This window comes from Passer domesticus, chromosome 11 (assembly GCF_036417665.1).
Source record: "Passer domesticus isolate bPasDom1 chromosome 11, bPasDom1.hap1, whole genome shotgun sequence".
Classification (NCBI taxonomy): domain Eukaryota; kingdom Metazoa; phylum Chordata; class Aves; order Passeriformes; family Passeridae; genus Passer; species Passer domesticus.
Genome location: NC_087484.1, coordinates 17,488,442 through 17,498,270, shown reverse-complemented (window position 1 = coordinate 17,498,270; position 9,829 = coordinate 17,488,442). Strand labels below are relative to the sequence as shown.

Sequence of the window (9,829 nt, the reverse complement as noted above, 5' to 3'; positions counted from 1 at the left end):
GCAGCTGATAGCACAGATTAATCACACGGGTGTGCAAGAAAGTAAATAGGTGCATAAATACTTCAGCTATGCTGTGCGTTTCCCAGTGCAGACTTCCCTCACTTTAATGCTGACAAGCTCCTGATTTTTTTATTTTTAATTATGAACTGAAATCCCTTTTGCTATCAGTTATAAATATAACAAACAGTCTGCTGTTTAACTTCAAATTCCATATCACTCATGCAAGTTGTAACTTCAGTCAGCTTAGTATCTCTGAAATGAAATATTTGCCGGCAGGAAAATGAAAGGTTATATCATATTAAATAAACACACAGTGATATGACTTGTTAGGGAAAATTCCAGCCAGATGACTAGTGTTAATCTTGTAATACCATTAAACAAATCTACAGTCAGGAAGAGCTTCTCAGCCTATTCCAACCACTAAAAATGCAGAAGGAAAATATCTTTGCCATTAAAGAACAGGTTTGTGGTCCTGAAGATCTGACTTCTGTTCCTGACTTTGTCACATACTGTCTGGGTGACCTTTAATGAAATAACTACCTCTCAGTGAGTCTCAATTCCTGCTTTGTAACTGGGAATAATGAAACATTCCCTTTTTTCTAAATAGATGAGGGTTTCTTTGGTAGACAACCTGTAAGTGACATGTTAAATAACACAGGGAGAGCCTCAAAGACTGAGATCTTCCAACATCTTATCAGAATTAACCTATAAAAACAGTAATAAAATTATCACTGTCCCATCTGGGATGGAGGGGTTGCCAATTGTGGAAGTCAGTAAGCTGCTAAATGACCCTTTTCTCATTTGGTGCATCCCCAAAGGTCAGTGTCCCAGACAGACCCATCCATTCAGCTGCTGGGGTGTTTGCTTCTGCCCTGCTCTGAGAACCAGCTTTTCTCCTCCTCCTCCTTTCCTGCCCTCCCCTCAGGTCCTTTACCTCTGTCTCCTTCACTCTATTCTCAAGATTGTCAAGGCTACAAGAGATTCACCTTTGAGAACCTCTGACACACTCAAGTCATGAAAGGAGGACGTCTGCCTTCTCAGAGAAGCAGATAATCTATCATTTTTCTTAGGACAGCAGTTTTATAAGAACTTGCTTTAACACACCTTGTCAGCTACAGGGATCAACAAATCTGTGTGAGGGAAATTCTGTTTCCAAAAATATCTGACTGGCATTCTTTTTTTTTTTTTTTTAATAAATTTAAGGAAGAGGAACAGAAAACCTAGCCAAACCCTTTGCCTACTTGACAGACATGCTGAAGGAAAGAAAAAGAAAAAATGTCTCCAAAAATGAAGTTCTGTTGAAAGGCAGTGCAACACCTCACAGCTACAGCGAGTGGCAATAGGCACTGTGCAGGAAAACAAGCTTGTCTTGAATTCATGAATTGACAAACTGGTTTCTTATAATAATTATGAATCATCATAAACTTTAAACTTCTAACTCATTATATGTTATTAACTGCTTATTCAGCTCTTCTCTGTCTTGTCTTTTGTCTCATGGGAGAAATGGGAAGGTGTTTCAGAGTGTCTTTGGAATCTCTGCCTTACAGTTGATTACTCCAGTGCTATTCCCAGGAACATCTAGTTACCATCTCAAACAGGGCTATTACTCTAATTTAGAAGAGTATTAACAATTCTGGTAATCTGTCTATGCGGAAAAAAATTGTGTCCAGATAGCAACTGCACACACTGATAAGGAGGTTTTTATAGCACAAATCTGTTTTCATATCTGTTATTCTATTCTGAGCTTTTGAGGGCAGGGCAAACCATGGCTTTCTTATAGTCTTGAAATAGGAAATATAATATTTACTAAGCAAAGGTAAGCCTTCCTGGGACTACATATTGTTAATCATCAAACCTCACCCTTATTCCAGAGAAGCAATGTCACAGAGCAGATTAGGTTCTGTTTTAGTGACAGCAAGGCATGGTCAGGGTCAGGAAGCCTCCCAGGGCTTCAGCCACATCCACAATCTAAGCCCCACCTAAGCCAGTAAAGTGTACAAACACAAGAAACAAAAGCTATTATTTTTACTACAAGTGAATGTATTTTCCTTAGAGGATAACTACTTATAAGCTGAAGGTTAGAGAATAACTGCTTAGAAGCTGAAGTTAGAGTCTGTAATTTTTGTATTTTAAAAAAACTTGTCACAACAGGTACGCTCACAAAAGAACATTTCCTGCCTGTGAAGTCAAGCAAGTAAAGAAATATTTTTCAGTAATTTCAGAGAAGACAAGCTAGTCCTAAGACCCTGATGTTGCATAAGTTTAAGCATCTAACTCCAAAAGGATTGAAATTTGAGTGAGAAGCCTAAAAAACATAGAGGCACTCAATGGAAAGGGTTCACAGATCTAGAGAGAGATGTTCTGATGAGAGAAACCAGTCAGGTTCTTTCACTACCAGTATTGTCCTGTCATGTGTCAATAGCATTAATTGATCTTGGTGCAAACCTGGAAAGAAGTCCCTTGGAGGATCTGGAAAGATGGTCATCAAATTGATTTCTTTGGATCCTTATTGAAAGAACACAACTCTTGCAAACTGCCTATTTTTAAAAGTTATAAAACCTTATTTCAAGTGTTTGTCCTGTTCTGTTAAAATGAGCAGCAGCACAAAGTGCTCAATCTACCAACCAAAAAATGAAATAAAAAAAACACCACAAAACCTTTTTAGTTCCTGAAGACCATTTTGCAAAGTAGCACACAAAAATATAAACATTTATTTGGAGTAGAGAATATAAACTTTTAAATTACAATTGGGGCAGTGTTGTCTGGGCCAATGGCATGAGCATGGCCACCTACCTACAGATCAAGGAAGGAAAAGGAGTTTTAAAGGCCCCATGACAGGTAATCTCTATTACATCAAGATGAAGATCAATCTCTTCCACATTGTATCCTTCAGTCTGTTCAAATTGTCCATAACAGCAAAAAGATTAGCTTCAAGAAGGCATTACTTGTTTGAAAGTGTTAACACAATTAGACAAACACTTTCATTTCAAGCCCTGTAAGTATTTATCTGAATCTAAATGCATCCCTGAGACAAGGCAGCTCCAATGGCATGCAATGACATGTGAAAGCCAGGTGAAACAGAGAGGACACGAAGCTCCTTTATCTCATTATCAGCTTCAGCTGTATCTGTCACAGCCCTGCCCACCTGTACCAACATTTCTGTAAATAATTCCTAAAAGTCCTCCTGGGCTATGGCTTCCCCTTCCTTTTAAATGCAGATGTGAACTAATGGAAGGGCTGCACATTTCTGAACCAAACTCAGGGAACATATTATTGCCTATTCAGTTATTTGAATGCTTTTATTCTTCTTCTTAACAGCTTTTATTTTGTTGTGTGCATTTTTTTTTTTTAATTTAAACAACATGGGCTTTTTCCACACTCTGTTAAAAGAGGAAGGGGGAAAAGAGCTAATTATATCTGAACTGAAGTGTAACTATGGCCCTATTAAATAGGTAGCAGTTATGGGCTATTGATCGTAGTTCACAGGAAAAGCTTGTCATGTAGTGTCAAGAGGTTAATGTAATTACAAGAGTGGGCAGCAGGATCAGCTGTGTCCTCCAATAGGCGAATAACTAAAAGCTGCTTTAGAGACACATAATATTGTCAAAGCATAAATAATTCATCCCAGCATTCGAGAAGAAATTACTGCTCTGTTCCAGCATATTATTCAGCTATTAAAATCCTGCCCTTGTAAAGTCTTTTGATGTAGTCATATTTTCAGTTCTAAGAGCAGTTTTGGAGCATTCAGCTTTTATTAAGCTTTATATTGTGCAGTTTTCAAAGTAGTAAAAAGGATATGAAATAGACTTACAATTTGTTTAATAACTGCATTGCGATTCAGATAAGAGGGAGAGAGCTGTGTGGATTTATGGAGTGCCTGTGCAGCACCAAGAGGAAGCTGTGGTGTGATGTGATGGAATTTTTAACTCCCCTAAGCTGGACAGAATTAAAGGGCTTCAGCTATTTACCAGCATTGATAGCTGCAGCAGTGTCCAGAGCTTGGTGACGCATTTCTTAAGAGCCAGCTCAGCAGCAGCCATGAGAAGGATCCCTGTTCCAGGCTATTCTTGACTCCAGCTCTTTGCTTGTCTTTGGTAAAGTTGTGGCAATTTGATGGTGAGTGGCTTCCAGCCCACATCTGCATTCTGAACTTGTTGCTGGACTCAAGCTGCCCATTTGACTGCCAGGGATATGGTGCTGATCCATGCTCAATTACAGGACCATCCCAATTAATGGCTTCTCCCCGGGCTCTAGGCAGCCCCGAGCACAGGGATGGCTGGTGGAGCAACAGAAGAGACAGAGGAAGGGCAAGGTGTCACAAGGGCCTGTGCTCAACTCTCCTGTGCTCATACAAAGTTAAACTGATGCCTGGACACTTCAGGCAAGCCCCCCCAAAGTGCCCTTCACTAATAACTCCCTAATGAAATTCCAGGATACAATTTGCAAGTAAAACACCTTTGGGGTCTCAGCCCATCTATTCACAAACTCAGGCTTGCCATGACCATGCATGCAAAGGAAAAAAAAAAAAAAAGTGGAATCTGAATATATGAGTCTGATCTCTCTGATGATTTTTTATTTTCTCTTCCTGTTCTTCCCCTGCCCACAAAGGTGTCTAGAGCTGGAAAGCTACAGCTGGAGGCAGGAGCCTTAGCCTCACCTCTGCCAACAGCACTTGTGCAAGGATGCTGCCCACATCAGGAACTCCACAGTGAGCTCTCAGGTAATGATGGCTGTGCACCACTGCTCACTCCTCATCAAACACAACAGCAGCCTGTATTGGGTACACAATTACAGAAAACAATCATGGGATGAAATATTGCAGCTCTCAGACGCTACAGGGATCGGCAGCAATCTGACCAAGAAAGGAATTGAAAATCTAGCTACAAAGTCAGTACAGGAACAAAAGGGAAATAAAACAAACTAAAGGTAATGCTGAGAAGACCACAGCTACGTGGAGTAAAAGCTGAGAAACAATTTCCAGGGAATGGTTCACCAGAAAAGGGGAAAATACAAAGAAAACACCAAGAGGACAAAAACCAAGGTCTTACCTTTTGCCTTAAGAAAGCCCTTGAAACACCACTATTCTGGCATAGCAGTTACTACTCTGGCTTATTTTCAACACATAAAAACCAAATTAATTCCTGCCAAAACCTTGTATTCTAATTTTAAATCTCCTTTTGACCAGAACATCCCCAAACAGTAGCTATTTTGTCAATGCCACCTTAAGAGACCACATTTCTATGACAAAGGGGAGTTTCCTTTTTATCCAGTCATTTCTTTTCAACAACAGAAAAAGAAACCTAGTTTCAGGAAAAAGACTTAGAGCAAGCAAGTCAGTCCTCCCCAGGAATATCCTCATCTCTGAGCCGTGTATAAACTGCTTTTCTGTGCCTGTTTCCCATGCAGTCGTGTGCGGATGTGTGCTGGGCTCCGAGGGGAGTTTGTCTTGGCTTTGTGTGGATCTGTATGGTGTTGACAGTGGGATTTTGATGTTCCTTGCACTGTTTCAGCCAGAGCCTGAGGAACAGAGCCAAGTTTAATCCTGGGGGAAGTTGAATTTAGTATCTTAAATTCATGATACATGAGTAAGAGAATTAGGAATGTGTCAATATTCTGCATACACAGGTTGCAACTCCACATAGTTAATTAGGAGGCCAAGCTTGAAACTGCCAAACCAAGTCTGAATAGCAACATAAAAGCAGCTTTCTGATGGTTCAATAGTTACAAGGCATGGGAAAAAACCCCACAAAATATGCAAAATAGGAGCTTTATGCTGGTTTTCTGCCCCTTAGGGTTTGTGTGGCCTCTGGCACCTCTGAAATCTCAGCAGTGGTGCTTAGGGACAGCCAAAGCCAATCCCATGTTGACTCCACCAGGTAGAGATTTTGTCCAGCCAAGGACTGTATTTTTGTCAATAAATCTCATCATCCCCCATCATCTGGCTTGGTTTGCACTTTACAGTAGAGTTTGTATTCCTTGAATTTACTCTCTGATAAGCCAGGATCAACAACTGCTTCCCATGCACGCCACGTAGTGCAAATGAGATCTGTGCCTGTGCTCCTGTGTCTGTGAGCAGGAGCTCAGCTGTCTGCCATGGCCCTGTGAAAACACAGCACTCATTGCTGGAGGTTGGACACGGACCCAAACTCGTCTTAGGAAACCAGCCAAGAGCTGAAGTTTTCACCTGGCTTGGATTTGAAAATTTTGCAGTTCAGCAGTTTCGAATAGTAGCTGTGAAAAAGCATCAACTACTAAGATGAGACAAAGGCTTGTTTGGAAGGTTTTTGACAATTTTTGCAGAGAGCTAGTTCCACATTTCTAGTTCCTAAAGCACTCTGACCCCCACTCCTCCCCCAGGGAAGAGCTGGCTGAGCCCAGTTCTTTTGCTGTGAAGAGATTCACTGGATAACTGAATAAAATAACACACAGGTTACAATCTCTCTTCTTTTGAAGACAATGATAAAACTCCCAGTGGGGCTGGGATTTAACTTGAGGATTACAACTGCTGTGAATCAATCCTCTACCAACTTTAGAGGAGTTGGACCAATTAACACCAGCCAAGGGCTCAGTCCTTTCATTCTACCCATATCCATTATTGTTTTCCCCAGCCAGACTCTGTCTTTCTTTTTCATCACAATTTCCCCTCTATCTCCCACCTTTTCTCATTTCCCAGTTCTGACACTTGACTTGCAGAGCCCTCTGAACCCTTAAAAATATTTGTTCTCTAAAAAACAACAGAAAGAAAAATGTTTGGATTTTTGCTTTGTCAGGAATCTGCTTTACTTGTGTCCAATTAAAACAAATGTAAAAAAATAATCTCCTCATCTTCAGTGAGGAAGGAGCTGGGGCTTTTAAAATATACAAATCAAGTGAAATAACAGCACAGACTGCCAGCACCAGATCAGATGTGCATGGAGGGACATATGCAATGCATTACAAACATGCACTCCTCAGGCCATATCCAGAGATGTCTTGGGTCCATTGTCCGTGTTCTGAACTCCTGAACACAAAACAGACTTTATGTTCTTAGAGTATCTTTTCTTTTGGCACTTAGTAAACATAGTTATATGATTTTAATTCATCAGAAAAAAGGGAATACTGTTCATTTGTGTCTCCATTTTTCATTGTGACATCTCTAAAAATAAGCAAATTCTCCACTTTGAAAAAGTTTGTAACATGTTTTTTTCCATGTTTTTGTGTCAGAAGTTTTTTCTGCCTTTTTCTCTTCCTCTTTCTTGGCCTCCCGTTTGTTTCTCAGCCTGGCTGCAGCTCTGCCCCAGCTGCCTCCTCATTTCAGACCAACTTTTCACAGCCTGGAGACCAGACTGAAGCAGAGACAACGTCACTCATCAGGACTGCTCAGATTTATACCTGCTTACAATGCTGGGACTGAACTAAAGTGCTGTAAGAGAAACTGCACTAACTCTGCGCTGTTTCATGCCAGGAAAACTCCAGATGACTTCTTAAGTCTTCTTTAATGCTGCTTCGCACTCCTAAAAATCCATGCCTTAGAATATAAATAGGGTTTTTCAGTTTTGGCTGTTTTTCTTTTAAATTACAGTTTCTCACTGAGAAAGTTTGATTGATTCAGGCAATATGAAAAAAATTCTACAGAACCCAGTTGATCAGTCACACACTGAATTTCAAATAGCAATGCATCAAAGAGGACAGTTCATGAGCTGAATGCTTGGCTGTGCTCTTCAGCAAATCCACTAAAACAATACCATTTAGTTTACAAAATGCTACATAAACAGCAAGAGCAGCACCATCGATATCAGATATCACCTACAAACGAGCACACAGCTGAAAGGCAGCTGCTTTGAACCAAAGCCCCAGGACACAGCGCTGGTGCCAAAGAGGAGAGAAAAAGCTGCAAAATGAAACAAATGGAGCAAGGCAGCTCCAATCCCACCAGTCTGTCACTGCCCTTGGTAAACACTGCACTGCAAGTCATTGCATCTACAGGATGAATGCAGTTCATGCAGTTACCTATGGGAGAGGCACGGGGGATTTTCTGCACAGATTCAGACTTTGCAATGAACACAGTTTGTTCACGACCAAGACCTTCAGTTGCTCAATTTAAGATTCCATATGCTGTTCCTGCTGGTAATGAGATATTAAAGATTATGAGATAAACCTACATGGCGTTCTGATTCGAAAAGGCAAGCTTATAAGCCCATGGAAATCCCTTTTTTAATACAAGCAGAAAGGGCTTAGCATTAGCACAAGTTTGTTCAACAATCAATAAAATTAGACCCAATAAGGAAAAGGATGAGTGAACAAAAAGATTTCTATTCCAGCAAGAAAATAAGAGTTAGAATTACAAAAATCATCTGGTGACTTCTCTTGTGCTGGGGAGCTGTTTGGGTTATGTGAGTCCTTGGAAGTGCCTGGGCAGCCCTGTGTGTGCTCACAATACCACATAATGCTCCTCAGTCACACATGGGGGCAAATTCCTCCCCAGGACATGAACCACACACAGCAGAACGTGCCTGGGTTTGACAAATGCTTTGTTAGAGAGCAAAGGGGGGAAGCATTCCAGTGCCCAGCAGCACTTTGTCCTTATTTCCTCAACAATTTAAGGGGAGCTGCTTTCCTTTTTTTCCCTGAAATGTGTCTGTATCTGCAGTAGGTGCTGTAGTGATGCCCTCTGCACATGTCATTGTGACAAGCACAAACCTCCCCAGTCCTGACACTGCTGTGCTGGGGGCAGCCAGGAGCTCACAGTGCTTTGGGAAAAGGGAAACTCCTCACCAGCAGAGATCCAAGAGTGAGGGATGAGGAGGTTTAATGATGGAAAAGAAAGAAAAAACAGACATAAATGGGAGCTGAACAACAGGAAGTAGGATTAATTTGGGATGAAGGAAGTAAGGAAGCAATCAGCAAACCAATAAACCAGGACTTCATCAGACAAAGCTTGACTCAAGGTTCTCTGCATGGAGACCCAAGCACGGGTGAAGAAGCTCAGCATTGGCACTGCTGGTAAGAGTGTGGGGAGTAATTAACAGTTAATGCAATGAAAACATGCAGGTTTCTGGAGAGAGGAGAATGTCAGGTAAAACCTGCCAAGTGCATCTACTGACTCTGCTGCCAGCCCAGCCCAGCCCTGGCTTTGTCTGTTGCTCTATCTGCTGTCTTTGATCGAGGCAACACAAACCAGAGCTCGGGCCCAGAACTGGCTCTGTGTGTTTTCAGAACATAAACAGATCCTGCTCAACTTTTCTTCCTCCACTGTGAGAAACAAAAGCTTATTTCAGTTGGCTCAGGGTTTGACAACAATTAACTTTGCAAGGAGGGAATGGAGACCATGTAATTTTTCAACAAACTGCACAACTGTAAGCCAAGAAAAAATTTGCCCCCACTTTCATGTAAAACACACGCACAAACCCTGCATAATTTCGCAGGTGTTTCTGATTTAAGCCACACTTGTTTGTTGCTTGCTGCTTTCCTCAAGCAAATGCCAAACTAAAGGCTCGGTGTGATACAAAACATACCTACCACAAAAGCACCAGGACTGCTGCTCCCCAACTTCTGAGCCCAGGAACAGCATCCATCCCTTGGGATGTCCCAGGACATAGGGCTCAGTGCATCCCTGGCTGAGCCTGGGAGCACAGTGGGGCCAGCAAGAACTTGAGTCAGTTCAGCTGTTAATTCACATGGAAACAGCATTTGCATGTCCTGATGCCATAACAACTCCCAGACCTGCTACCCAGCCCAAAGAGGGGAAAATGACCTTTTATCCTCAGGGAACTGCTCCTTGTGAGTCCTTTCTCCCCTTCCAAGCAGCTGCTGGCTGGGGAACCAAGAGCAGGGGAGCAGTGTAATTGTG

At 41.7% G+C, this 9,829-nt stretch overlaps 1 long non-coding RNA gene across 3 annotated transcripts; it reads right to left on the bottom strand.

Moving 5' to 3' along the window:
• Window positions 1-2,761: 2,761 nt before the first annotated feature.
• Window positions 2,762-9,829, bottom strand: LOC135278424 (uncharacterized). 3 transcript variants are annotated; one of them, XR_010345939.1, is made up of 3 exons: window positions 9,734-9,829; window positions 4,658-4,771; window positions 2,762-4,276 (listed from the first exon to the last, which is right to left on the bottom strand). It is a non-coding gene; the product is annotated as an uncharacterized LOC135278424 (long non-coding RNA). The 3 variants fall into 3 exon arrangements; XR_010345938.1 differs by lacking the exon at window positions 9,734-9,829 and adding an exon at window positions 9,495-9,696; XR_010345940.1 differs by lacking the exon at window positions 9,734-9,829 and adding an exon at window positions 9,499-9,696.